This window comes from Bombus huntii, chromosome 4 (assembly GCF_024542735.1).
Source record: "Bombus huntii isolate Logan2020A chromosome 4, iyBomHunt1.1, whole genome shotgun sequence".
NCBI classification, from domain to species: Eukaryota; Metazoa; Arthropoda; class Insecta; order Hymenoptera; family Apidae; genus Bombus; species Bombus huntii.
This window is the reverse complement of record NC_066241.1, coordinates 5,298,273-5,326,122: the sequence shown is the minus strand read 5'-3', so window position 1 is coordinate 5,326,122 and position 27,850 is coordinate 5,298,273. Positions and strand designations below refer to the sequence as shown.

Below are 27,850 nucleotides of genomic sequence, written 5' to 3'. Positions count from 1 at the left end.
CATCTCTCTCTCTTTCTCTCTCTTTCCCCTCTACGTCCCTCGTCGCGGCCAGATTTAACCCGACCCATTCCGCGGGGTAATTATGTTGGGACCAGGGAAACCGGTGAATTTGCATCGAGCGTATTTCTTTCCGCGCGCAACGCGCGATCCCTTTGCGCGCCGGATCCACCAAGTCTCGCGGCTATTTCCGTTCCCCAGCCACCGGTAAATTTTCACCATAGGATCGCTCGTCCGTTTGACAGAGTACGGCGATTGCGCCCTTTGCGTCCTTTCACCTGATACCGCTCCGCTTCGCGTTCATCGATCGATCAATGGTCTTTGGACTTTTTTGCGCTTTCTACCGTGATATATTCTTTGGTAAATATATTCTTAAACAACAGATAAGAGAGCGAAGGATCTCTCTCGTTCGTGTAGACTCGTGTGCGTCCAAGTAACACGGAAAGAGGAGAAAGTAGGACATCGGCTGACCTACAATCGGACTCTCCACGGGTTGCTCTTCTTGCTCTTTTTCTTCCTTTTTCTTTTCGTCCCTTCTTCCACCAAAGTTTTCCTTCCCTAAGGTCTTATCGCCCTGTTCTCGAACCTTTTACGGACGAAGTTTATTGTATTGACACAGTTTGGTGATGAATTTGTTTGGTTGGCTAGAAGCAACTGGGCGCAACGTGTTGTAGGTTTGTTGGGGGAGACTAATGGTCCGAGTGACGACAGCGATTGTTTAGGAGATTACGCTTCCTAATAATGACATCACGAGTAATTTTTGTTTTCCGGGTTTTTACGCTTCTGATTTCGTTATGGCACGTTTTAAGCGAGATCGTGGAATTAGTTGGAAGTTCACTTTTGTTCGAAATACTTGGTCTGCCTTGTGCGAGGAGATTGCATAAGCGTGTCACGTTATACTTCCTCAGACATCTTACGCGTGGAGAGATAAAATGAGCAAACAGACGCATTTTCAAGGAGAGTCGAACTCGATGGAAGCCAATCTACTGTTCTATTTCTTACAATTACAACCGCTAACACGACGAGCCTCTCAGAATTCAAACTCATTTACTCCGCTGCACGTTAATTTTTCAATTTCTCGTTACTCGATCGCGCATTTTAAACTTTGTTTCATGGATAACGTATCTGTATTTGAATATGTGAGTCTCTCGGAGCTCTACTTTACGGTAATTCCTTCGTTTCATTGCATAGGTACACGATCCACATCTAGTTTCGAGGAAACGATTTATTTACTTCTGTAAGTTCGTTCGTCGTAAGATACGACACAAATAACAGTAAATTCTAAGGTAAGTTCAAAAAGCAACGATCGTAAGATGATCGTATTTTTGTATTTTTCAACTTGCGGAATCGATGGAACGTGGCTTCGCGACTTCTTAACGGTTCGTGTGTACGCATATCGTCTAAAAGAGGAAGGAAGACGTCAGCTGTTATGACGCAACAAACAAATATAAAAGTACGCGGTCGATTAATTTTACTGAAATTTACAACCGTCACGATTACATATCGCTAAATTCGTGTTCCGTCATCTGGCTAAATTATTACTGTTCGACTTTCTGAAACGTAACTGGCATAGTTCCATAAATGCACAGGAATAATCGTAAATCGCAAAGTGAACGTTATAAAAATATTTTGCAATATCCTCGTCCCTTTTTACTTCTTAATTTATGGATCGGTATGTAGTTTCTATGAGCTTATATCTAAGAGATACCAAGAACTACGAACAAAAAAAGACTAGACACGGTATTGGAATCGAACAGTTGCACAAGCAATCGAAAATTCAGCTGACTCGTCGGCGATCGAGCCGGGAAAACGAATTGGATTCGACTCTGTACTCATTTCATCGTGGCGGAAGTATTAAAATTCATGAGCGTTTTTAATTCGATTAGTTCGGTCGTCTTTCAGGAACCGACTACGACGGCGGCAACAGTAGCCGGTTAAAAATTCAACTCGATTATGTTCGCTCGGTGAAATCTAGTTTCCCCGAACTGTTAACTTCTTCTCCCTGAGGCCTCTCGCAGTGCTTCGCGGCCAGAATAATTTGTAGCCGGGGAAATCTCATCGGTTCTTAAACCGTGGATCGTGCTCGGACTTCTGTTTCCAAATCGATCGGTGATTCCGTTTAGAATCAGCTACATACACGCTATGTCCAGTTCGTCGAAAGCTATTAGCGAAACCGACGTATTTGAGAAAGCACCAGGACCACCGGTTCTACTGTTGACTCGATCGAAAGTTGGAATTTATTTTTCCATTGCCTCAAGTTCGCGGAAGCCCTCCGTTTCCTGTTACCTGTTTTCTCGCTGAAAATTCTACGCACTACTCCGCTGCTCGTTTTATACTGGCCGATACAATATTTGCGTAACGGAAACCTTGAAGGATGATCGGATCGATAAAAAATAAATTTTTACTCGTCACTGGAGATCGTTGTGTGTTTATCCTGGTACGTGCGGTTTCTTCAGGTAGCCACCACGTTCGAGTTCCAACGCGAGCACGATATCTTCGATTACGCGCCGCGCAAGCGGCGTACAATTTTACGCTAGCGTGACGCCACTTCGATCAACCAAAGAATTTCCCCGCGACGTTTAACACGTTCCGTGCCAGACCGATGTTTGGTTACTCTTTCGTTCAATCACGTTGCTACGATTAATAGTTTTGCCTATGCCTTACAATTGTTTTTTGTACTTCAAATAACACGATTATAAAGAAAAGGCTGTATCGTTTAAGATGTGTTAAACGTCAAGGCAATAAATTTAATTTTTATGGAATTGTTTCAACAAACACACGGTTGAACATTTACTCTGCCAAAATTCCAAATGATTTGAATGGAAAGTTGAGCGTGCGGCGTATACACACGGAACGCGTTAACGGTATCGCGATTGTCTCCCATCTTTTCTCGTTGTTCTCGAGCCGTAGGAAAATGTCAATGCGGAGACGTTATTGTTTCGTAGAACTAGATTGTTACGTATCGATGGCCTTGCAACGTCACGGCATCGAAAAACGGGTTAAACGCTCATTGCCGCAATTACGGGACTTTTTCAGCGTTTTAGACGACAGTCGGCCGGTGCCGGTATGCGGTCAAAGCGATTACACGGACGGATTATGCCGTTTTTTTTTCGTTGAGGTTGCATTGCGATTTACGAACGCGTGGCGTAACGCGCGTATGCTCTGACGCGCGTGTGTTGCGTGCAAGGTTTACGCTGGTCGGTTCTTCGATCCTGTTAGATGGAAATAGGAGGCATCGCATGGAACAGGTTGATCGCCATAGGTGTCCGTGATGTTACAGTAGCTTCCAGGACTTTATTCCTGATTTATAACGCTGTTGGGATTTGGAATGTTTCAAAGTCGTTACAATTTTAACTTAAAAAATATCTTTCTATCTTTTTTCCTTTCTTTTTTTTTTTTTTTTGTATCGCAGTTGATAAATGAAAATGATTTTCTGTGCTGTTTATACAACCTCGTTCAGATTAATCAAGTTGTATGTTTGCATCCAAGTAAATTGAAATTCAAGTACTTCTCAAGCAAGTAGTATCGTAGCTTCGCTAACGCGAAACTGCTATTTTCACTTAAAGTACACTTATTCTTCCAAGTTTCAAGCGAAGCTCAGATTCTCTCGACGGTTCTTTGACTTTAAAAGAACAGGAGTTCCTTCCCAAGTAACTTGAAGTTATTTCCAGTTTCATATCTGGTAATATCGGTTTACCAAATGGTAACCAAGTCGACTGTCTCTATTTTCTTCATACTTGATGTACGTAATATTTTTATTATATTTACGCTCTATAGTTAATGTCTCACATACTTAATCGCTGCCTTTAACGTTATTTTCCATTGTGTTATTATTATTATTTATTAGTATTATTTATTAGTATTATTATTATTATTATTTATTAGTATTATTTTCCACTTACAACTTTAGGTCGTTCAGTGAATTTTATCCGCAACTGAACCAAAGGCGTTTATACTCAACTTTACGTACAAATTTCCTCCTCGTAAAGGGAGTTAATTCGGTTGATACACCCGGTATATAAGGGAATGCCTTCATCTCGTAACGCTTTAATTGCGCTCGTTCGCAAGTATCCACGTTCCCGTGGCTCGACTCTCTCCGCAATGGCTCGTAGCTCGATTCACTTTTAATTACTTTCGACCTTGCAAATATCTGTCGTGTCTGGAGCCGGATGACTTCATGGAAACTCTCTTCTTCCGGCGCGTACCATCGAGGCGTGACTTGACCTTCGCCAACGATCCGCGTTGCGTTGTACTGTAGTTCTTTTCTATTCACTTACGTATCTAACTTCGATATCCGTGGAATAATTGCGCGTTGCGTGTCGTCCTTTCTCGTTCCACGACGCCCAAGAAAACTACGCGATCCTGCGTCTTCGTTGCTTTTCTTTCCAGAAAGAGTCATCGTGAAGGTAAGAAACGTTACTCGACTTGTTGATCTTTCTCGTGTTACCTTATTTCCTAAGAAAACACCGCGACCCGACATCGTTTCGCCGTGACTTTGGCCGAGAGGCAGCGTACACCCTTTTATGGGGAACCCTCGTCGATAGCGTATTCCGAGCGACAAACTGGAGGAGATTGAGAACGCTACGCCGGTTTCCATTCCTGCCTTTCGATCAGTTCCATATTTTGCTGTGATGTGTGTGCAAGCTTCGAACCAATAGCGTATTGTGAATAGCAGGACGATCGGAGTGCCGAAACGGGCAGTTTGTAATTTTTCATTGAAATCTTGTCAATTCGATACGTAGATGCAGCGGAGTATTTTTCGAAATTTGAATGATTTTAAAGTACAGCTCTGGCTAGAAGCTTGGAGTCGCGTTATCTATTCTGTGGAATTTTAGAATAAATTAGATTGGAATTTTATTTCCTTAGGAAACAAATAGAACATCCGTTGAATGTATATTGGCTTGGCTACTAAGCGATTGCGAATTTCGTCATTGGATGGTAATTGCAAAATGAATGAAATGTAAGACCAGTGCCAAAAAGTTCAAGATAGAAACTACACGAAACAAATACGTGTTGCAAATATTTTTCCATGTACACAACCGACTAAGAATTTGGAATCATTTTCTCAAACGTATCTACATCGAACGAAGACTATCGATCTATTGGGTTGACAACTAAGTGATCGCGGATTTTGTCATTAGGTGGTAATGTCGGTAATTCCTGTTAAGTTTGCCACCCAATATATAGAGAAAGGACAATTTGTTCGAATTTCTTGGGAGAATTAATAAAATACCGTTGAAGAAATTAAAGGTGAATTATTGGATTGACAACTAAGTGATTATGGATTTTGTCACTAGGTGGTAATGTCGGTAATTCCTGTTAAATTTGCCACCCAATATATAGAGAAAGAACAATTTATTCGAATTTCTTGGGAGAATTAATAAAATACCGTTGAAGAAATTAAAGGTGAATTATTGGGTTGACAACTAAGTGATCGCGGATTTTGTCACTAGGTAGGAATGGTAATCATTACCATTCAATACCATGCAATCGCTTAGTTGTCAACCCAAGTGATCAGTCTTCGTTCGATGTGGATACGTTTGAGAAAATGATTCCAAATTTTTAGCGGGTTGTGTACATAGAAAAATATTTGCAACGTGTATTTGTATAGTTTCTATCTTGAACTTTTTGGTACTAGTCTTACACTTCACCCATCTGTACTAGTAGACGTGAAGATTTCTTAAGAACGATGCGTTCCAACGAATATGAAATTGGTTTCAGTCGTTATTTCCTCGTTCTATTTGTCTTTGTTAGAAGATTCAACTTTATTTTCTAGTAATTTCGATCGTGGTCATTTTCAAAGTCCCCTCCTTCGTCGAATGGACCTACTTTCGTTTCTTATACGTTGCAGGGATTCGTCGAAAGTTTGGTTCAGCCCAGTTCTCCGATGCAAGTTCTCATTTACGAAAGGGTTCCCTGTTCCGTGATTCTCTGGACCGTCGAGTAAGCCCAAAAAAAAACGTACAGCAGCCTGGTGGGTGTTTTTCCTCTTTTTTCTTTTTTTTTTTTTAACCAACTCGTCCGCCGAGAAGACGACCTATAATCTCTTTTCGTGCAAAGGGAGAAAGTCACCCTTGTCGTGACGCCAGCGATATCCCGGAATTAATGACGGTAAAAAGCACACTTCCCCGACGAAAAGTCACGGATTTTTGTCCGTACGCCGCCACCCATATTTGTTCTCCAGTTCGTTCCGAGACCGTTCGATATTTCATTTCGCTATTTATACGTTCCAGATGATGACTTCTTGCAAACTCTTTTTACGTCTTGGTTTTTCCCAGAATTCTCGCGTTTAGAAGGAACGCCAGTGGTAGAATCGTCTTAATGTTATTCGAAGAAATCAAGTTACCTTTTACGTAATCGAGCCAAGTAGAAAGAAGCAAATAGAAATCTTTCACTGACACGAAAAGATATCGATGCAAAGTCGTAATATTCCCTTGCTCCCTACGTAATAATTTCGATAATTCGATACGTGGTTCTGTGGCCGTATTGTACCTTTTGCCATCAACAACGAATCGTTTCATAACTATAACTGCTTTACCGAAATCATAGCAGCCTAAACGGCACGCAAAAACGACATTGTTTCCAAGAATTAATTTCGACCGTCCGGATCTTTTTACAGCTACAATTTTAATTCCAAGAGAACCGTCAAACCTCCCTATTTCATCTATTTCTTTTAGCCCGTGATTATGGTTAATTGAAAGATTAGATACACCGGCAGTGTAGCGACACTCGAGGAAATCCGTTATCGTAGGTCGCTTTCTTTCGATGTCAAGTTCGTTTCTCCTCGGGTTGATTAATGACACGGTTAATTAGCCTAAAATAGCGTGGCACGAGCGAACGCAACGGATTCCGTGTTCCCTGACGACAACGCTCTTTTTCATTCAAACGCGTTGGCTCGCTATGCTCAGTCTGTACAGTGTACAACACGGTTGGCGTTCGCTTATCGTTGCTTGTTCCCTCTTTGTGGGGTAGCAGAGGGAAACCCTTTCCGTGTTCGCTTGCCTCGAACACTGGTTACGTTTCAAAGTCGCCAGGGAGAGATAATCGAAGTAATTGTTTCGCTGGAGATTTATAGGGTAAGATGCGTGAAGATTGGTGTCAAGAGCAAGGGGTAGATAATTGTTGGTATAACGACAAAGCCAAATTACCCTGTGGGGAGGCCAGAATTTACTGTTAATCAGAATCGATAGGCCGCGAAGTTTTAGCTATTTATAGAAAATTTAAATACGCAAAAATATACAAAATGTCCAAAGGTAGAATACTTATTATAATATTTAGAGAGTGGAACAAGTTTCTCGACGTGTTCCATTTCTTTCCAGCCCCGGTTATAAAGATATAAATTCCTATAAAAAGACACGCTCAGCGATGCGAAACTTCTTGAACGTGACGAACAATTTTCTCAAATATAATCAGAGTTTCGATTAATACATCTCCATCGTCATTTTTCAGATAGACTGTGTATTTCAAACGTACAGTTGCATAAGAAATTGCATAGTAATTCTTGAAACTTCCAACACCATCCCCCTTTCACATAAAGCGTAGGATTATGATTTTTAAATTGCCCTGCATTCGAGCTCCGCGTGAGTTGTAGGCAGAGGAATGGGCTATCCGTCTTCTAGGCCGGAAATTACACAGTCCTTAAGAAGTTGCGAAACTCGGTTGTTCCGATTGCTTAAGAAACTTTTCTCCCTGTGAATATTGCTTTCCCCGAGAGAACGCGAACTTTCGATTCGCTGGTTTTAATACACTTTTTACGAGTCCGTGGAAAATTGTCACGCTTTCGCGATTTTATTATCTGCGTATACACGGTGTACGCTCCGTTTGTTCGACAACGCGAAATCAGAAGCACGAGCAGAGTTTACAGGAGACTGAAACACAGAGGAAACAAGATCTGGACGACGCGAGATCACACGTTATAAAACGAATAATTCGTAATATTTATTCGTTCGTCATACGGTCAGTGAACGCTGGTAATTTGAAGCAATTTTAAGAAAATCCTGAAGTTTGCAACTTCGGTGATAAAGTTAGGGTAATTTGGTGCGTATATCGGAGAACAAGTTAGAACGTAGAGAGAAGAAAGAATTGCTCAGTTTCGTGAAAGAGAAATAAACGAGACTATTCCTTTATGCCAGCAGCTATCATATTTTGGCTCGAGCATGGCACTCGGCATAGAATGTAACGTTACAGTCCTTGGTTCTGCCAAGCCATATGCATCGGTACGACCAAGATATCGTTTTAAACGGAGGAAAGAAATATTCGTTGTTTAATAGAACAGTATACAAGATATAAAGTTTCAGTAGATTATTACGACTAATACGGAATAAGTCGATGTACACGTCACTCGATCTGTCCAACGAATAAATGTCTTTTTATAACAAACGATAAATTGTAATTCCTATTCGAAAAGCTCATGTGTAGACACTGACATAATGTGTTTTATATTGGTCAATTAACGAATATTTGTTCCTATGGAATAACGCGTAAAATACGCTTGTCTGGCCACGAATGATCGTTTCTATTGACGTAAGCTAAAATTCTATTAAAATTCTTCCTCCAATTTAATTCAATTACAAAAAGAAGTTTCGATAAAGAGCGCTCAACTGTTCTAATCCTGTCAACGTCCAATCGTTGTTCTCTTCGTCGTTCTTTAGCACCCCATAAAAAACTAGATCGTAAATTCTTGTCTTGCCAGTTTATTACGTACTTCTGCCACCTCTCTATGAGTTCCACTTATCCAATTAGCCATTCGCCGTACAGTCAGATCCTCGACCAGGGTTTACAACGACACCTGGAAAAATAGCTCGTAAAAGGTGTATGCAACGACGAAAAGCTGACGAGAAGGATTTTCTCGAAAGTCCTCGACGGTTCCGCGCGCGGCGCGGCATTCTATCCGGCGGCAAATCGCGGCGTGCCATTTTTATGTTTGCAAGCCCCGGCGGCGCGGAGGGTGGAAAAGGGTGATTAAAGAGCGCCGTGGCGCTCTCGCAAGAAACAAGCCCGCGAGCAAAAAAGTAGCGAATCGTATGTCATACGTGGGCGGGGTGCGAGAATCGCGCAGAGGGTGGCGCAATTGGAAACACATGGGCGCGCTGGCGTTTCCTTTTTTCCCTGTTTTCCTCCTTTTTCTTCCTCCCTTTCTCCTGCTATTTCACCGTTACGCGGTCGTTCCTGCCAGCGGAATCGAGATTTTTACGTAATACCCCCGTGTTGGTACGCTTTGGATTTCGTCTACAAAGGGATTTTTCCTTAGCCTTTGACTCGTGCAAAGTCAGAATTCAGCCGACGCGACGTCTCGGTGTTTTCGAGTTTCTTTTGAGATAATTTAATGCAACGACGGCTGTTACTAAACTCTTTTTATTAAAAAATATACCATCGTTACGAAGCAGGTAGTGCATATTTTTTAATTCGATGTAACGCGATACGATTGACGCCAGATTTTGTAAATCCCTTAATTTTAGTATTAAGGTAGACGATTAGTAAATGGCGGGTATTTATGCATTTATCGGAAATCGAAACGAATTAACATAAATTTAAATAAATGCACGATCTATGGAAAATTTCGCAGGCGAAAAAGAGTAGCGTATTTTTTGTAATGCCTCGAGGCTGATCAGATTCTGTTTCTTTGATTATGATCGTAGGAATATTTTGTATTGAGATTCAACGTCTAACAGCTTACGTCCAATTCTTTAGAAAGCAAAATACCAACTACAATAAAATTACAAAATTTACGTTTCATATTTCTCGTATATCGTCGAAGTTTATCAACACCGAAATGAAAAATTCACGCCGATTCCCAGAAAAATTTCATCGCGGATCAAGCAGCAGCTCGTAAAACTTGTCGCGAACGCGTTAAGCGAGATACACCCTGTCAGTTCGATAACTTCAATAAACATCTCACGTGCGATTCGATTTGCTCTAGACGTCTCTCATCCTGCTTCCGCCTTCTGAATTCCTCGAATCAACAGTCGACGCTAGCTTTTCATCCTTCCAAGCCCTCGTCGTTTCTTAGTCAATCCAGGAAGCAACGTTGAATATTTCTGGATAACGTGATGGCCTTTATCGAGGAAGACACCGCGATTGTCTGGCACGGATAGTCGCGGTGCCTCTTTGGATTGCGAACGTCGGCGGTTGGGACACGACGATTGCCAAATAATTGACCAATTTAAGGTTACGTGACTGGGACGTGTCTCGTCGAGGCGAGACGTAATGTGACGAAGCAGGGGAAAAAGTCGAGGGGAGAGAGTACCCTGGTCGTGGTCCCCTGGCGCCATCATCTCTCTCTTTCTCTCTTCGTGTCGTCCCTTCGTATGCTCGTCTCTCCCTCTTTCCTGGCTCCTCGATTCGGCTTCGCTCGGCCGATTCTTGTCGACAAGCAGATTACGTTTCTGTCGCACAGTAAATATGATCGATAGGTTTCGTTCGGACCACCGTGAAAGGATTGCGATACGGAGGCGTTCGAATCGCGCCCTTGCTCTGCTGAACGATTGTATCGAAAATAGTCGCGGACTTGATCGAAACAGCGTGGAAGAGCGAGTAGAAAGATTGCCAGGCGTTTCATAGCGTCGGATGGACCGTGCGATTTTTGTTATTTGTTTGTTGCGCGTATATGGGAGGATTGATAGAGCCAAACGTTTTCCTTTCGAGTCTCAGATTTATGGATTTTGATACAAAGATAAGGAATAGTGGCCGGTCGAAGAATAAATTAGGAATTAGAAAAAATAAAATGGAGGTTTTAAGTTTCATCTGGTACTCACTCGAACATGGTGACATTAATTACACGTGTGCAATGTTTTATAATATATTTAGAGCTCCGTGAAAATTGTTTCTTATACAGTTTTATAGTTTTTAAAATGGTACTTCGGGTAGAAAAAAATGTACGGATTATTGTCCAAAATTACCAAAAATCTTTTCGATAAATATTATGTCTTGTGGAATGTGTCGAAGTACGAAGCAAAGGAAAAACATCCAATGGTGAAAAATTCGCGATACCATAGAGTGTAGAGCGTAACCAAATTGATATAACAAATGCAGCTCGGAAGCGGCGCGGAACGATTTTCAGACAGATCGTCTCCCGGCATTGGTTCGAGGGCTCGTTGTAAATATGATAGATGGAGCTCGTTCATTTGCTCGTAAGGACTGGAAAATATGTTACGCGGCCGACTGTAGGCAGAGACAGGGAGATCTCGATATGAAATATTGGTCGGGCTTCCATCGGCATGGAAATTTCATCTGTGACGGAGCCGGCGATCATAAATCTGGGTAAACAGCGTGCAGAGACGAAGAAATTTCTTTTTTTGTCTCTCTCCCTTTCTTTTCTGTCCCTGAAGCGTGTTCGAATGCACCGCGAGAGGGTGAAACTTGGAACCAGGCGCGCGTCCACGTCCAGAGAGCAAAATACGATCCCTCTCTTTCCCTCTCTTTCTCCTCTCTTCTCCTCTTTGTTTCCCTGTACCTCGGCCGAGCTTTCGTTCCAGCTCCCAGCTAGAGCTTTGTTCCATGGTGCATAAAAGCGAACCTCGGAGTCCGGAACTGTGCGAAATCCGCGATAAATAAACCGTCCTCCTATGCGAGCGATACGGTTCACGCGTAGGACAATTTACTTTTTACGGCAGACGCGGAGAAGCTGCAATCCCCCCGGAAAAAAGGGCTTTGAGATTCCTCGGGACAATTGGCCCGTAGAGGTTCTGCCGGTTGCGGACGATCGTCCACAGAGACGCGATAAGTCGCACTGGACACGTGAAACGAGAATCGAGAGAGCGCTAGAACGTTAAATATTTTTTTTCTTTTTTATTTTTTTTGATACGAGGGTTGATTAACCCCGTAACAGTGGTAGGGTATACGTATCTGGAACCTTTGAAGTATGTTTTCGAAAGCAGGCAATTTTGCCTGGGATAATCAGGTTTCGCGGGAATATGGGCGACTCGTGCGAAGAGCGAAAAATGTTTTTTCTGGGAATGAAGTTTGTTAGGGCTGGTTCCTAAAATGTACGTGTGTGCCCTTTGAAGGGTGGTTCTTGAAAAAATATTTTCAAGAGGTAATCAAGGGCTCGCGTTATAATATTCAAACATCCGGGGAGCGTGTTTATGCTAAGAGAATATTAACGCGTAAAATCTGTCCGATATAATTTATGTATTAACAACGAAAAACGTGATTTTTCGTAATGTAGGCGAACGTTTCGGAAACACTCACGGAGAAAAAGGAACAGCGGTTAAGAGGTGGTTCTTCCCTCGATCAAGAAGATGTTACTCGGAGCTCGAGGGAGGGAAAACTGTCAGGGGATAAAGAAATCGCTCTCTGATTACGTTTCGCCCATTCCGCACACACGCGGACCCGTTGGAAATCCCAAAGGGAAGCTCCTTTTTCCGTGTCCCGGAAGGTGTCTGCAGCTGGTGGATCTGAAAAGTCGCGGTTGCTCTCGAACCACCCTCTTTAATGCCGCCACTTTATCGCGAGGACGGCTCTCTTTTAAAGTTTCTCGAATTTACGCCCGGTTGCTGCTCCGCGTTCACCTGACTACCCTCGCTGCTGTGCAAAATCCCACTTCCTTTTTTTTCTTACGACGATAAATACACTCCAGCGGTCGATGATTTAGCGAAACGCATCAAGGAAAATATCGCGTCGTAGATCGTGGCTTGTAAGAGCTTTTCGCGATACGTTAGCGCGCAACAAAAATAAATAACACCGCGATTTCGCGAAAAGCCGGGGCAATCAGTTTCCTCGTGGAGCTTTTCCAGCCCAAGGGAGAGAGAATCCCGTTAGAAAAGTAACCACCAGCCAACGAGGAAGGGTGAGAGGCGACGCGCTCCTCGAGCTTCGCGTTGGTGGTCGCTGCGAAGAATTATTTCCGTCGGTTCCAACGGCTCCTAACCTCGTTACTAGATGAAAAGGATGCTTCCCCCGCGTCTACTCGCGACGATGCATACCAGAGTGTCGGCGAAAGTCACATGGAAAACCGCGAGCCCGCGATCGAGCACACTTTTTCCACTGGCGGGGGCACGATATTCAACGAGTATGGCTCCAGAGGGATGAGACTCTCCGAGAAAATGTAGTTACACGCCCTATTCCACACGGTTTACCCCTAGACGCGTCCCCTTGCGGTTCTGTGTGTGCCGCGACACACCGAGCCACATTGGCCGACGTTTGGTTAGAACGTGAGTTTTATCTCAACGAGTAATTTTGTTATTCGTTTCTGCAGAAAAAAAAACGTCTTTCCACCGATTTGACAAACGATGTATTTTTTGTCATTCTATTCATTTTTGTCATTCTACGGATATTCTCCGATTAGTGGCGATTGTTCGTCTCGCAAGGACGTTGACTCGACTGCGACGTTTCCTTCGAAATAACAATTTCTAGTATTTGTTCAGGAGGGCCACGATTTCAATAACGGGAAAACGGTACGTTTCCTGGGGTTTCCGAAAACAATCGCATTAAGAAGATCTTGACCTGGCACCTATACTATGTTAGTTCTTGGATATAGTAATAGTATAGCAATACTAGCATAGTACTAGTATAGTACTATGGTAATATTAGATATAGTAATTTGTATCGTTCGTTCCAAGGAAACACGTTCCTGACAGATAAACAAGGCCTTTTTAAAAGTTTGCTAACTTCTTCGAGCTTCACTGGTGTTCTTCCGATCGAGCGAGATTGTTTGTTTCGCAAAAATCTTGCCTCGACCAGGAGAAAACAAATGCTTCTTTCGTCCGTTCGGAACGCAACAAGGGAGCAGAGAGAACAATTGGCCGGGGATGGGGTAAAAACACGAAGCGCAAATTGAAAGCAAGAGGACGGGAAGAGTAGCGAAAACGAGAATGGATGCCCTCTTCCGATTGCCCGGCTCGTTCCTGAGCGACTCTGGCGTCGCGATGCTGCCTCCACTCGTTGTTTTACCGTCGCTTTCTGGGAAACTCAGCGGCGAGACTGTTTCCTTCCGGAAAATGGACGCGTTCCAAGCGGCCAAACTGCCGTGTATACGCGATCTTCGTGTTTTCTGGACCCATGGCTCGCGACCCATTCCACCACAGCATATTCGTAAGTCGAAAAGTCGGTAGAAAGAGAAGCGCGATGATCTTTCACGGTTTTCCGCTTGAATTCGCCGCGACGTCTCGGTTGACCGAAGCAGACTGGCTGACTCCAGCAGACAAAAGATCGATTTATTGTAAAAATCCTCTGTTTTTGAGCGTCTTCGATTTTCATTCTTATTGTTCCGAAGTTGTACGCTTCTTCAGCAACTGGTTTGTCATTTCTTTACTAGTTTATCGGGATAACTGCTGGGAAATACATTTCCAATTGTGCAGTTAATATATGTTTACTACAGGTCTTCTTTTAACGAAAAGAGGATAAGCTCGTTGCAATGATTTACCGCGAAAGTGTTGGTAAGGCCAGAAGGAGATTATTATTTTTAATCTTCCCGGGAGAAATAATCATTTATTTACAATAACGTCCACTGAAACCTATCTTGACATCGTGTTTGTATGGACGAGAAATTAAACGGACACATAACGTGCTAGCATCCCTCGAGATAATAATTGGTCCTACCTTTTCCTATGTTCCAAATGAAATATACGTACAATCCCTGATTCGATCATCTCGTGGAATATTTCAATTTACTAGCGACACGAAGATTTTTGGTCGAAGAAAACGCAGCTTAACCTGCAGCAAGAAAAGCTGTCTTTTAAAAAAATAATCGCCAAATATTTGCCCCGCTGTGCCAAGCACCGGCAGTTCATCACGAAGCTCCGGGATTAGACAATGCACGGAGTATCATCAGAACGGTACCCTCTTGCTTCGTCGTCGTTCATCCTCCAGTTTTTCCTGCTCGCCAGGCCTACGTTCATCCGGCCGTAGCTCGCGGCGTATCTTCTTTGTCTGTCGACCTACTGTTTCAAATCCCGAATCTGCCTGTTTTTCGACGGACGTGAAAGCCCGATGAGTAGCGAAAAGCCGGATGTAACTCGCTTCGCGTCGAGATTTCCGCGTGTCTTGCTCAATTTTTTAACATCCTCTTCGACAAAGAGCTCCTAACCTTCTCGTACTCTCTTTTCTATCCTGTTGCGATTTTTCTTCGTACTCATATCACCGTTAACCGATCGATGGGTTCTATGTTTAGAAAACGTCTGAGACCTTTATCCCTTTTCTCAGGAACGAATAATAGCGTTCCCTGAAAGAAGTAACGTTCATTGTTCCTGGAACGACGAAATTATGGTTGTTAACACACCGAGACAACGAGACTTTTTAAAGATTTTTGCTACATGATGTCTCTGGGCTTCTTGGCGCTCGCAATCGACCAGAGGACAAGCGTAACGATGATTATGGGAATACGGCCAGCACCGGTGCATGCATATATCTCTGGAGTCGCGATAATAACGATAGTAGTAATAAATTGTCGTTGGCTGCGACAGCTCCGACCATATTCATGATTATGACTATAATAAATTGGTGGACGACCGCTCGGAGGACCGATCGCTTATTATTATTAGAGCGAATATAACAGCTTCACCGTCGATTATGCCCTGCCTACTCCCTCTCCCTTAAGTGAATTAACAGAGACCAGCGTGTTATACGTAGCTGGTCCGACCATTTACTTGCTGACGGTCATTTTATAACCTAAAATTAAACAAATCCCTTCAGAGTTTCCATTATTCATCCTGCCGGGTAATTTCAATATTCGTAATAGCAATTATTACCGTATTAAAAAAATCGAGGAAATTCATTTCCCTCTTGATCCACCCCTCCGACGACTTTCGGTCTCCGTTATTTTATTTTCAACGAATCAAGCAACCGTCTACCTTTTATCACCGCGATAAAACTTCTTTCATCCACCGCGAAGGAAACGCGTTAACGTCATTAGAATTAGCGAGGACGAAGGCGTTCAAGAGGATTTTCCCCACGGTAGTCTCGATGAAATATTTTTCGGTGCAGCGTGGCGCGCGTCCGATTAAATTCGCGCGGCCGCGTCGCGCAATAATTCACGAGGACCGAGCGCAGTCGGAGCCTTTTCCCCGTTTTTCCGGTCCCCCTTTTTTGGCAACGTTTTTAAGGTTCCATGCGCGGCTAATAGGAAAAGATTGTGTCTCGCTAGGGTGACCGCGCGACGCACCCCAACCTCGTGCTTCTCGCGCTCGATTTATCATCGTGACGTGTACTCTGTGCTGGCTGCCGCGTCTCCCTTTCTCCGTTTTAGGGTGGTTTCCTCTGGATCCTCTTATTCCCCCCGATCTACTAGCTCTACATTGCAGCCCCCGATCCCGTGAAATTAAGGCGAATCGCGGAGTTTCGTATTTCGGCGACCTCGTACGCGATTAACTTTCTTCGATAGTCCTCAACCCTCGATAAATCCTCCGCGATTGGTGGGAGATTCTCCCGAGGGTTCTGATCGATAGCATGTTACTTCCTCGCCGAGGCTTTTTCAAATTTTGTTGGTGTAAGCGATTACAATTTCTTTTTATCGACGAAGAAAGGAAATTAACAATTGAAATATGGGGCTCACGTTATTTTTGCAAAAGTTTGTGCTTTCTTTTTTTTTTTTTTTACTAAGTATATGAAATCTTTGGCACAAATAACGCGTGTTATAAATAATATATTTATCCATTTATATATCCATCTTTTGCTGAAGAAAGAGCTATTTCCGAGAGAAACTTGCCACTAAGAAAAGGCGCGAACTCGCAAACTCGCAGCTTCAAATACCTCGGTGAACTTTAGCGATGCTAAACAAATGAGCCGTCTTCGAGAGCTAAAGAAAAATTAACATAACATTAACAATTTTCTGTCATTCGATCGGAATCCCTTGGAATTATCTCGGGTTGCCGAGTGGGACGATGAAATTCGAGTTGGACGAAATTCGGCGCGTTGCGGTGGCCGTCGAGCGATCCGTGTGTTCCCCTCGAGTGGGCGGGAAATTCGAAATAAAAGGAGCGCAGAGACCGCGACCAAGCCGGCTGCCGGACCTTCGGAAATTTATTCACCGCGACCAGGCGAAGTTAGCAGAGAAATGGAGAGGGGGAACCGGTCGTGAACGGTCGATGGTCTCGCGGCGGGTTGCCCTATGCGAAACACTCTGGCCACCGTGATCCGACTGTATTCCGTTTCGATAACATATTCAGTCGAGAGCGAAAACTGGCTCGCGAACATCTTCGTGTTTCTGTCTCCTTCGATCTTCCATAACCCAGTCCTACCTCAGTTTCTCGTCTCGGTCCCAGTAGGTTGTTGCTCGCAGGATATCCAACGAAATGGGACAGGTTTTACGTAGAATTTGTGCGATCGATCAAACCCGGATCTATCTTGGAAGAGATGCGTCCGTACGTGGATGAAGAGCTACGAATAAGGAAATTGGAAAATTTGTTAAAGAAATAAGTACAGCTACATATAGAAGCTTTCATAAAGCATATCTTCCGTAATAAGACAGTTGAAGGGGTCGATGAAATAAAGATACAGCTCCATTTTCTAGTAATTTGAGCGAACTAAGAAAAATCAATGAAAATTAAATTAATTTTTTGAAACGTGCTGTGAATTTCATAGTCGACTATTATTAGTATATAGTAATAAACTTTTGAAGACACGACTGACAAGTGAAAGAAAGGAATGTTTGCCGATACAGCGACGCAAAGTTGTAATTGATAAAAATCAGCTGTGCATTCAATTTCTAAGAATTTCCACGCCTCTGCGGTATCGTGTAAGAATCTTGGATAAAAGTTGTTCGAACGCGCGATACTCCGAAGCGCGAGTATATACCTACCATCCTCGTATCGGATACACGAGGACAGAAAATTGCGAGTACGGTCGCACAATACACGGAGTATTTCATCATCGAGTCCCGTTTCTCGTTACCTCGGAACTACTCGGAAGCGAAGCGGTTCCTTTCAACAGCGCCGGCAGCAGCAACCTGATTTCATTGTAGCGGCCAGTGGAAAGGCAAGAGCGCCAGATAGAGAAAGTTTCTCCCTGTTCACCGAAAAATTTACCGAGAGAGACGGGCTCTTCTTCCGTCAACGCTCAACTCTCTCTCTCTCTCTCTCTCTCTGTCTCGCGCGCGCGCGCTCGCGTGCTTCTTTCTCGTGAAAAGCCACCTTTATTCGACGTAGAGAAGTCGCGTGCTAGCAGCTTCTCACCGTTGAAAAGCGCGTCGAGATTTTTCTTAGCGTAGGATCTTCTCCCTGGTTCACGCTCGTTCTTCCTTTTTCCTATGTCCGTCACACGGATAACTCTACGAGTTTTCCCTCCTTCCTGCCTTCCTTCCTTCCTTCCTTCCTTCCTTCCTTCCTTCCTTCCTTCCTTCCTTCTTCTCCTTCTTCGCCTTCGTCGTTTCAGTCGTCCTCCATGAATTTCCTCTCTCTTCGCCCACCCACCCCTCCGTCTCAGCTTTATTTACGTGTTTTCGGACCGAGTACAAGTGTCCCCGACTTAGCGTGGCAAGTTCGCCGGCAGTTTACAACGAGAATCATTGCTCCCTTGCCCGATCCCGTGGGTGTGTCTAGGCCTGCGTCGAAAGTAATGGAATCGCGGCGGATTTTTCTCCCGTTTTCCAGGAAGAAAGGATCCTCTTCCTTTCTTCGCCTCGCGGTTGAAAAAAAAGGGACGTTGGCTCGGCAGCCTCTTTGGAGTCGCGGATTCTTTCATTCGTAGAGAGTGCTGCTTTGAGCCATCGGCTTTTCGCTGAGTTCACTGGAATGCGGCTAGAAGTTGTTCCATTCGAATATTCTTTGGTTTAGATCCGAGGGTTGCACAGGATTTTAGCTCGTTGGAGAGTTTACGACCAACAGCTGGTTAGAGATTTAGATGCTTGGAGAGATGCGTTCTGTAAACTAAAGATCCTAATTCTAGTCGAGAGAGAGAGAGAGAGAGAGAGAGAGAGTCCCATGTTATATACAGTAACTCACGAAAGTGTTCTAATACATGTAAAACTTTTCATGAATATACTATGTTTGTTATACGAAACGTTTCGAGATTTCTCTAAAAACAACAAGTTTCTTTCGACTTACGAGAATAAACCAAAGATTTCAGACGAACAGCCTCCATTCGATTAGAATATCACACGAAACGGATGTATCTCCATTATGCAAGAGGGAAATGTCAATTTACGTGAAGTCGAGAAATCTATGTTTCTATCCTGAACAATGATATAAAGGGAAACCGAGTGATCGAGGGGTCGTTTCGCGTTGGAGTTCAGTGGAGCATAGTAATTAAAATTGATGCTCAACACGACTGAAAGAGAGAGAGAGAGAGAGAGAGAGAGAGAGAGAGACAGACAGACAGACGTATGAAATATGGGAAAGGATGGGTCACTAGCCGCCAAATTTCAAGTCGGGACACGGGCCAAAGGTGGAAATCGCGCGTCGGCCTCGAGGAAATTGAAACCCATAAAACATAATGGTGAGCGACATTCAGAAGGATTTACGGGCATCGCCATTTCCCATGACCACCTCATTATTTCTCAGTCGTGTCATTTCGCATTCGTGGAACTAGCTACGTGCTTGGAATGTCTCGAACGTTGTCGACGACATACGATCGTCGTACGCGAAGAGCAGAGCTCATGCCAGGTGTTGCTGGCCCACCATAGACTCACTGTTCCATGGCTACCTATAGTGGATATAGTGCCATATGGTCGTACTCAGGGCTGTATCGATGTCATCAGAATCCCGATCCTACAAACTGTTAACACGTGTTTCCTTCCATTTTCACTCGAGTGACGAAATAATGGTAGAGCTCTAACGGTTGACTCTGACCGTGATTTACAGTACTGCAGCTGGAATTTATTACGAGATCGTGTTACGAATGATTCTAGACGGTTGGAGGAAGCTCTTCGTGCTCCAATTAGCTTTTATTGTTCGTCTTATTTACGAATTAACAGTAGATCTATCGATGACTAAAATACAAAAATTCTATTAAAAGAATCTTTTTTCAACCGTATGAATCGGAAGCTAGAGAGAAGCGATCGTCTTACTCATATTTGTTACAATTTATCTTGGAATAAAGAATTGCCTGTACGATTTGTTTGCGACAAGTTCGTGAAAGTAAGTCAGTTACTGTTCCGCAAACACAATAGTTGTGTATCAGAATGTAATTTAACAATTTTTTAAATACAATGAACTAGTTGCTTTAACTACTCTGGTAATTTATGCGAAAACACCAGTATACTTAAAATCTCGACAAAACGATCCCAGATTTTCTTTGTTAACTATCGACAGCAACACGCTTTTAATGCGAACCCATGCAGAATTGCGATTCTTGCACCGTCGAACGATGCGTATCCTACGTTGATTTGCATAGAAGCTCACCGGACGAGTCGTCGTCGCGCCATTGTTTCCTCGATCGATCGATCAAGCGAATACACCGCAGAAGGAGCGCGCGTACTTTCAAAAGGAACGCGAGGAGTCGCGTATTTACGACCCGATCCACCGCGTAATGGCTCTCTGCGTGCGCTGGAAATCCGTGAAACGCGAAAACAGACGCGTTTCGCCGGTGGTCAAAGGATGCTGTGGACTCAACGATGCAGAGGAAGGGAAGGGGGAAATAAAGGCGCGACCTTCTACACGCGGGAGGTTAATCGCCGTGGCGAAAGTACACGCCTGTGTGTTGCCCTGTGGTGCACTTATCTTCAGTCGAGAGTCACCTTCAGAGACGTGCATTATACACACCGTGTATAACGCACAGGCACGCGAAAGTATTCCAACATTTGTAGACACTTTTTATCCTACGTTATGCGAAATATTTTAAAATTTCATTAGCACTGTTATGGAAATATAATATGTAGCAATAATATGTAGAAAATGTACTTGTAACATATAGAAATGACAGGACATTCAGTACAAGTATAGATTTCTCAGAAATGAGAAAAGTATTCGAGCAGTCAGTTATCTACTATATCGGTATAACGAGTCTCTGTGTTTAGCGGGACCATCTTCGACATTCGTGTATTTAACTCCTGGGAGTTAACATACGGCGTGTAGTAATTTTTTCATCTAAAAAAAAAGCTGAAAATTTCAAAACGTTTTATGGAATAGGTACATACGATATGGACACAAAGCTTTTTCTTGAGAAATGTTCAAACACTTTTGCGAACCGATGTGTATCTATGTGTTCGACTCCACTTGACGCTTACGTGAGCTGACCGACATACAAAGGAGCACAGCGGTGCTCAACTCAAACGATAGCATTCGAAAATTGGTTGAAATGTCACGAATGGATGGACACACGTAGAAAGTGCGTGACTGAAACTTCGTCACGGTAGCGGAGCTGCTGTCGCATTGTCGGAGATACAATTGGTGTCATTATGTCCATCTCGAAGACACGAAAACAGTGGTTCTCCTGTTCAATGCCATTCCATTCCTCTATGAATGAATATTCTCTTGAGATTCTAATTTTCTCCTTGGCTCGTTTCTTTCGATCAAAGAGCCACTCGCAGCAGATTTATTCTTGTGAATTACCAAGTCGAGCGACAGAGATTTCTCGCTGTTCCTTTCAACCGCGTTTATGTAGACACGCTTGTTTAAAATATCTTTCGCGGCGTAATAGCGAGCTACATTTTCATTTAAAAAGAAAAAACAAAAAACCAAAGAACTTATATTGTAAAGTGATGGTACGAACAATCGGAAACGACCTCTTCGGCAGCGATGTTCCGAGAACGATCGCGTTGAGGGCTCTTCAAACGTATCGCGTTCGAGTCTTTTCGTCGGCGTTTCGCACGGGGAGCGAGCATAAAAAAAAAGAAGAAATGACGAACCGCACAGAATCACCCCCTCGGTCGCGTTACGGTTAGCCGATAAATTGGTGCCGCTTCTGAAGCACTTTCGAGTGGCGCGTTCCGCGAATCGCTATATAAAAACGAGCGAAATTGCGTTTGCACGCTATTTTCGGTAGCCGATAATGCCGGAACGCGGTTTGATCGCGTAAAACGGGTAGCCAGAAGAGGTCTGCTTCGGCCTGTGTTTTTCGATCGTCTGTAATTCGTCGATTTTTTCCCTACGCGCGTGCTATTGACGGCTCCTGCGAACAATGCGACGAGTAAAGTGGCTAATACGCGAGAAAAAACGCTGGTTTCGCCCTTTTCTCCTCCCTGACAAATCTGTTAGTTAAAGACCGTGGAATAAAAGAGCGTGATCGCAGGACGAGAAAGAAAAAGAGTACTCGTTAGGGAATAAATCATGAAAATGTACGAAACCGCGGAAAGGAGACGAAGGATCTAAATGAACGAAGGTCGTGAAGAATGTCGTGTCGCTGGTCGTGATAACGAAACGAATTAAATGTTGCCGCTGTGAGCAACGAATTTTTTTGATAAATTCCACGGGACGATAAAATCGTCGGTCTTGTCCTGTCGGTCTCTGGTCCTCCTCGAATTCCTGCGCATAATTCCACGACGGAGCGAGGTCGACGGGTAGCGCTGGGATTGCGCGGATTCCTCGCGTAACTGGCTCCGATCGAACCGAAGGAGATATTTTAATAATCGTGCTCCAATTAAACATCTTGGCGACCGTGTACCATCCGCTTTATTGATTTCAAGCTACACACACTGATTATTCGTGTTCTCGTCGTGTTTCTATCTCTTAATTCTCATGTTAATTTCAACGTGGCTAATTGAGTACTCATTCCTCTATTAACATTTCAATCGTTTTCTAACGATAATACCACGACACTCCTTCGAATCTTCATTCGTCGAATACTTTTATGCAAAAGTTTAAAATATCGAATCCTTACATTCACTTAGATACATGCTGGATAACCGTAGTAAGCTTTTTAGTACCTACTAGTAGAGCTTTTTAGTACCTACGTAAAGATTCAACGCGTCTTACGAGATATTCTTACGAGAAATATACCACACAAAATTTTATTGAAAACGATCGAAATATACGAGGAACGGATGTAACAGTGGTAGAGGAATTCAGTAAGCATCGAAGATTTAGAATAGAAAATAATAGATTATGCATTAAAGTGATAGTCGAAGTGGATGAAATACCGTCTTATTCGCACGAGTGCCAGCGATTGTTGGAATTCGGTGTTCCTCCTACACCGATTCGACCGCCCTTGAGTGTTGTTACAAGTGATTGGAACGCACCAAAGTTGCTTCGTTCTATCGTAGAATGGAGTAGTTAGTAAATTTAGTCTATCACTGTCTGGAGGGCAGTTACAGTCTGCGGAAGCTGCTAAAATTATCCAGTGCACTTAGCAAACGCTCGAAAAAGAGAAACTGTCGGGAGATTCGGCCATTTGACACTGGAAAGATACAACATCTGCTTATCCGGATCTCGAATTTAAAACTGCTGCGTTTTATCCTCGTTCCGCGTAATATGGTTTCGTTCAATCCAGTTCAAACTGCGACCTATTTTCTCGCGTCTAAGAATATCACGGTGACGCTGCAGTTGATCTTTGCAAATCATAGAACACTAACGTGAAAGATCTTTATTCGCCGGTGTATTTGCTCTCTGTACCTTCTCTTTGTATAATTACACCTACGAAACTCCCGAACCCCATCAGCATTTTATCGACCGAATCAAATCCATTCATTTTGCAATCCTGTTCCTTTCATCCGACGATCTAAGACCATCCCACTTCGTGATCCACTCCCCTCTCTTCTCAATTAATCCCATGGAGATCGTGCTTGAGATCTGACAGATACATGCGAACTCTTTTTATAAATATCTTCGAATAGATATATCGTAGAGTCGACGAAGAATAGCAGCTATACGTTACATTAAATCTGTATATCTTCATTATATAGATATAAATATATAGATATACCGTTGGTTACAAAAATACCTGACTATGTTAGCAGAGAAGAGGAAATAACACGAAATCTATTTTCAACAAGCATTCATTATTTTACTTTACCGTGATGGACTAATCCTTTGAAAATTTCAAAACTGGATATGAAATATTCAGCTGGCCGAATATTTTTACGACCAGCCGTATATTATATTTATTTCTGTATATTTCCGTGGACGGGAGAAATTTTTATATTTTCAGCATACTAACATTATCCGTGATAAATGTTACAGATATTTTGTACATTCGTCAACGAACTATCATCGATTGTTTATTCTTTATTTTCTCCCGAAATTCTCTATAAATATATACAATGTGTCGATACTGACAATTCGAAACTACTCGTTCTATTATTTTTCCAAGAATCAACAGTTTGAAATTGAACACCTTTCGCGCTTAATAAACGATAGCTGTTTTGCTAAACTTAACGGAAGATTTTCGATCTGAAGCGGTCGACTCTCAAGAAAATAATAAAACCAATAGAAATTATCCTTATCGATACACGTATGGTATATATCCTCTTCCAACTTCTATCGCGATCTCAGATGCGTCTTCCAAAAGCACTGCCACCAGAAAGTACAGTCAGCATCCTTCCACGTACGTGCAGCAAAGATCAATCCTTTCACGCTACAAATCTCGTGACTCGCTAGAATCTCGCGTTTCCTCCGACCCATCCTGACAATTACTCGCGTCTCGCCACCGTTCGTCAGATCTACGTGGCGGGATAATACGAAGAAAGCGTAACCGCGGTGACATTGCATTAGCGGAGAATACGGAGTAGTCCCTGGAGTAAGGTTAGCGAAGGCAGCGTGGCAATCGCGGTCGTTATTCAGCGGCTACGGAACGATCGCGTTACACGATCGCCGGACTAATAGCGCGAACTGGAACGCGCAACAAAGACTCGCTGGCCGAGCTCAGGCAAGAGGGAACTCCGGTTCTCGATAAGTAGAGCATGAAGCATAAGTAAGTGAACGGACTGTAGCCAATGTGCAGCGGGGAAAAATGAATCGTTGCGGCCTCGCAACGGGCCGTGCACACGCGAAAATACAGGATCGTGGCTTGCGCGCTTCGTGCTTCTGTATACTCGTGTGCCTGTTTAGCCACTTCCGCCGGAAAGCGGGAACGCGCAGCAGCTGGTCGATTGTTCACCGAAGAAGAAGTAAGGTTTCGATCGAATCGTTGCGCCGTACTTCGAACCATTTTGTTCGAATCTCTTCGACAGGAATTTATGGTGATATTGTTCCTTGATGAAAGTGGACCACCTGGGAAGCGGAACTTTGGGGTTGGGGAAGTCGGAATCGTAGAGGAGTTTGGGGAGAACGAGCTTCTTTGACGACTGGGTCGCCGTCCTTTGGTATATCGAAATGTCGAACAACTGCAGGAATTTCTGCGACGAACGAGCCTTTCAACGTTACAGATCGCAAGAGGTATTCGAAATATTGGAGCGATAGCAATAGGCATCTCTTCTTTGTTCTAACAAAATTTCCCTATTGTATCGATATTTGTTAGATGTAGCAGTTTATACGTTTCTTACTATGTGTTATCAGTATCAAAGGCACAAAACAAGGCTCTTGGAATAACACGATAATTTTTGTAACACAATGCGGAAGAATTCTCCTAAGTAGGTTGAAAATATTACCACCTTCGCTACTCATTTTAACCTAACGTGGTATCTCGGATCGTTTAAAAGAACATTGCTTTCGAAATAGACGGTCACTCGTCGTTTTTGCATCTTTTAACCTCGTATTACAGAACCTCGTATTGGTAGAGACATAGAGGACAATAAAATTTAGTATCGACGATTGCCTGTTTTTCGAATGCGACGGGAACTAATCGACGCCCGCTAACAAGGTCACGACACGCTCTCCTACGTACAATAAATCAGAGAAAATGAACGTAGCTCCGACGATTGCGTCACCCTCGCACCATCGGGCGCTTGTTCGCGTCATTTGTCAGTTATTAAAATACAAAATTAGAGCGGGAGAGGTACACGCGCGCGTGTTGAAAGAGACGAGCCGAGATCGGCGGCGCGCGTTCACGCGGATTAAAAGCCGCGGAATCGATAATGCGGCCACGTTGCTGGCGGTATGCTCGCGCGGCGTCCTTTGACGCGATTTAACGTCATACAGATACCTTTTTAATACTAGCGTCGCATGAATAAAATCTCTGGGATGGTTATACGGCCCAGCGGGGATTAAAGCCGGCAAAAAATCAAATGAACGGGCTGCATATTCGCTTTGACATCGGGGCGAGCGCCAGCTCGCGTACCACCGTTCTAGTTCACTAACCCGCCCGTTTGTTGCATTAATCTAGCGCATTGGCTATCGAAGATCTGCTCGATGCGCCCTTTTCAACCGGCGATGCCATATCGATACCATTTACTCGCTGAAAAGATACCGCGGTTTTCTTCTTCTTCGTCGTAGAACGAATCCGTTACGTTTGCTGGCGAACCGGATTGCTCGTCGTTCAATGGCGGAATGCGGTCTTCGTGATGTGCTTCTTCATCCTCGTGGACGACGAGCGGATGATGACCTGGTTTCCGGTGTCGTAGTCGATGGAACGACTGGTCAATCATGCGTAGATTATGCACAAAAGATGGTGGATGGTGATTCGAAGTAAAAGTAGAGAAAATTGAAGAATATTTCGTAGGGTAGACGTTAGTGACAATTTAGGATGACATGGATACACGAACAACCATTCAGTTTGAAAGAAGTGTAACAATTGGCTCGATATTTCGGATTTAGTTATTAGGGAAATCACGGCAGAAGAATTAACGATGGAAGCCTGCTCGGCATGCTCGCATCGTACGGAAGCGACGAGTGAATCACAGACCGTCGGTTCGGTTTTTTGCCTGGCTGGTTCATTGGCATTCAGCGACGCTGTCGCTCTCGAAAATTAATATCGAGTCGCGCCGATCGAGGGTTCTCCATTAGCAGTCGGCCGGTCTGCCACTAGAGAACCAGAAGAACCTCGAAAGGTGCTTCATCCGGCTCCTAATTGACTCGCGTCATTCGAGAAATTTCCGGTCGAACGAAACGTATCGCCGTTAAACGTCAACTATCAAGAGGAAATTAAGCGCGTCACAGAATGTTTCGAGATACATATTCCCCACCCTTGTCCATCTTCGAGAATCTCTTGGACTAATTGCACACTGTCGTTATGCGAGTTTCTTGCGCCGAGTGAAGAACGTTTTTTCCCAGACACTCGATAACAGAAGTATATAATATGTATTCAACCGGTCTCGTCGCTCCACGAGATTCATATACTTGGATCGTGAAGCAATGCTCGATAAACGACGATGGGAAGAGGAAAAATGAACAGAGGGAAGGAAAGAGAGTAGCGAGGAAAACCGTTTCGAAGACACCGGTTAGGCGTTTCGGTTTGACGACGCCCGGGATGCATTAAAATAATAAGCAGTCGCATTAAAGTGATTACGGCGCGAAGCGCCGGCGACCGCAGAAGGCGGAAGTTGAAGTGTCTTCGTTTAAAAGGATCCGCGACGGTGTTGGTGGTCGGTCTGTCGAGTCGCGTCGCTTTCGTCGCCATTGTTTTTCTTGCCGTTCTTTTAACGAGCTCAACGAGCCACCGCGACGTTTTCGCGAGAGAGTTAGAACAGAAAGACAGAGAATGGCCGTGCCTCGCTACGTCCCGATGAACCAGCGCAATTCGTCGTTCCTCGTTGAAATTCCTCTACCTTTTTCTATCTCGTGGGACGCCACGCTTCCCGTCTACCTGCGAGAACTCGTCGTCCACCTCTTTCTTCCTCTTCTCTCCTCGTCGTGGTCTCCTTTTCCCACCGCTCTTCCGGCCAAACTCGTGGGCTTTCGCTCAGGCTTTGCCTCGACCTTACCCTTTGTATTTTCCAACTAAAGTTTAAGACGAGTTTAAGACCTCGGCTAGCTGCTCTCCTCGAGGGAAGTTCGGATAGTCGACGCTGCAAGTCGGTAGTTTCTCGAGACGTTCCTCGGACAAGCCGTCGGTCGAATTGCGGGCAAAAGAGAATCACGGAGGAGGAATTCGATTTTTATTCTCGAATTTCATTGCTACGCTCTCGTGTAACGGTATCGACGTAGTTCGAGGGTCAAGGACATATTTTGCA

The 27,850-nt window shown here is 43.8% G+C and overlaps 1 protein-coding gene across 1 annotated transcript in view; it reads left to right on the top strand.

Moving 5' to 3' along the window:
- Positions 1 to 27,850, top strand: part of LOC126865044 (probable G-protein coupled receptor Mth-like 1) — a 153,789-nt gene that overhangs the window by 6,644 nt on the left and 119,295 nt on the right. The window lies entirely within an intron of this gene.